The sequence below is a fragment of the Schistocerca piceifrons genome, unplaced genomic scaffold (assembly GCF_021461385.2).
Source record: "Schistocerca piceifrons isolate TAMUIC-IGC-003096 unplaced genomic scaffold, iqSchPice1.1 HiC_scaffold_949, whole genome shotgun sequence".
Lineage (NCBI taxonomy): Eukaryota > Metazoa > Arthropoda > Insecta > Orthoptera > Acrididae > Schistocerca > Schistocerca piceifrons.
The window spans coordinates 172,501-175,000 of record NW_025729222.1 but is presented as its reverse complement, the minus strand read 5'-3'; the positions used below and the strand labels follow the sequence as shown (position 1 = coordinate 175,000).

The 2,500-nt window shown below is 57.7% G+C and overlaps 1 non-coding gene across 1 annotated transcript in view; it reads right to left on the bottom strand.

Annotated features, from left to right (window-relative positions):
• The window catches only part of LOC124773216, a 1,909-nt gene extending 1,236 nt beyond the window's left edge, over nucleotides 1-673 (bottom strand). The window contains exon 1 of the ribosomal RNA XR_007014536.1: nucleotides 1-673. This exon is cut by the window's left edge and continues 1,236 nt beyond it. This is a non-coding gene — a ribosomal RNA (small subunit ribosomal RNA).
• Between the last annotated feature and the right edge of the window lie 1,827 nt (nucleotides 674-2,500).

The following is a 2,500-nucleotide window of genomic DNA, read 5'->3' as shown; positions in this document are numbered from 1 at the left end:
CAACAGCGTGGGACACAAATCCAACTACGAGCTTTTTAACCGCAACAACTTTAATATACGCTATTGGAGCTGGAATTACCGCGGCTGCTGGCACCAGACTTGCCCTCCAATAGATACTCGTTAAAGGATTTAAAGTGTACTCATTCCGATTACGGGGCCTCGGATGAGTCCCGTATCGTTATTTTTCGTCACTACCTCCCCGTGCCGGGAGTGGGTAATTTGCGCGCCTGCTGCCTTCCTTGGATGTGGTAGCCGTTTCTCAGGCTCCCTCTCCGGAATCGAACCCTGATTCCCCGTTACCCGTTACAACCATGGTAGGCGCAGAACCTACCATCGACAGTTGATAAGGCAGACATTTGAAAGATGCGTCGCCGGTACGAGGACCGTGCGATCAGCCCAAAGTTATTCAGAGTCACCAAGGCAAACGGACCGGACGAGCCGACCGATTGGTTTTGATCTAATAAAAGCGTCCCTTCCATCTCTGGTCGGGACTCTGTTTGCATGTATTAGCTCTAGAATTACCACAGTTATCCAAGTAACGTGGGTACGATCTAAGGAACCATAACTGATTTAATGAGCCATTCGCGGTTTCACCTTAATGCGGCTTGTACTGAGACATGCATGGCTTAATCTTTGAGACAAGCATATGACTACTGGCAGGATCAACCAGGGAGCTGCGTCAACTAGAGCTGAGCAGCCGGCCGCCCGGGAGTGTGTCCCGGGGGCCCGCGCGAACACGCAAGCGTCCGCTCAATCATTCTGCAAACAGGAGGAGGCTGAGCTCCCCTGCACAATACACCTCGAAACCCTCTCAGGTCCCGGCGGCGCGCAGCGCCGTCCCAAGTACTTGGTCGGGTTCGAGAGAGGCGCAATCGCCCGGAGTTAGGCGAGTAGACGCTTTCGTTGCGACCACCCGTGCTCCCAACTGAGCTTGCCGCTGCCGACAGAGGCCCGGGAGCGTGCTGTCGTGGCATTGCCGGCGGGAGACAACACGCGCCACCTACGGTGACCGGCAGCTCCAACGCCAGCGCCACAGAAGGACAAAAGCCCCACTTGGGTGCCGAAGCGAACTCTCCCAGCACAGCGCACGCGCCAACACATCCGCACAGCTGCGATACAAACCACCAGCGAGAACCGCTGGGGCGACCGAGCAGCAGACGGCGTCGCGGCGCCGAGCGCCGGGCGGCAGCGCATCCTCAACGCACACAGTCCTCAATCGGACCAGCACACTGAAGATGTCCACCGCGCTTCGCACCGGGCCCGCGAGGACCTACTTTGGCCGCACGGCGCCGCGCGCAGGGTGCGCCGGCGCGCAGCTGCGACGCCTGCCGCGTCCGTCGGCCGGCGCGCCTGCCACTGGCCGCCCCCACCAGCCGGCTGTAGCGCGTGCGCCCACGCACCGCGCGGCCAGCACGCCGGGAGGCGCCCCCTCACCGGCCGGGGACGGTCCCACCCAGCCACCGCCGCGTATCGCTTCACACCCAGATGCCGTTCAGTTTCGTCGGCATGGTGGGTATCGCTGGAACAACCGGTTAGTACCTCAACCTATCGTCGCCATCACCGATTCACCCCTAGCGAGAACAACCGCACCACAACAGGTTACCATTTGTTCATTTGCGTAACTTCACCAGAAAACGCAGGCGTCCATCGCCATTTGCAACTTCCACGATTATTGCATGCCTGTGTCAGGTGTCACGCCACACTACGTCTGCCCACATACACGCAACAAAATGTGCACGCCTAGACAATACGTGGAAGGTGGCCCCCGTACGTATGCGATGTCCATTGCTCGAACGACTGTCAACCGGCCTCTGTAGCATGTCGCAGATATGGAACGCGGTGCACCATGCCATCACGGTGTGTGAGGAGAGACGACTAGGTCCGAATACATCAACAGACAGCTCATGCTGATCGCCATCCACGGCGTCCGTTCCTCCCACACGTCTCTATGGCGTACCACACTGCAATCCAGCTCTCATAGGGAGACGACACGTAGCTGCGTGCACAATATTTGCACTGTATGGTCCGCCGTTTTTGGGCGCAGTCGTTGTACGGTCACACATGTGCCACGATGTATCATTCAGTACATAAGGACGAATGTGCAGTACAGATTGTGGTTTACGCGTACGACATTAGCGGACAGTTGACACAGGCCGCACCACAACGTAGCCTGAGTACGTCGCATGCGGAGGGCATTGAACATGCAAAGTTCTCACCAACCAGCTTGCGAAGGCAGGGGGCAAGGTGGGGACGTGGGGAGGGGCGGCATGTACGTCCTGCTGCCATCCACATTACAGTGTACAGCAGGAGCATGTGGAAAGTGAGCAAGACTTGCAAGGTGTTTAACATGAAGCGATACACAGGGGAGCGGGGAGTGCGAGTAGCGAACTATATTGCGAGGGTTGCGGGTGGGCAACACTACACTAATTGAACGAGTCGTATAACAATTACAGAGCAGGTTTAGGCGACAACGTGGGTTACGTTAGGCGACAACGTGGGT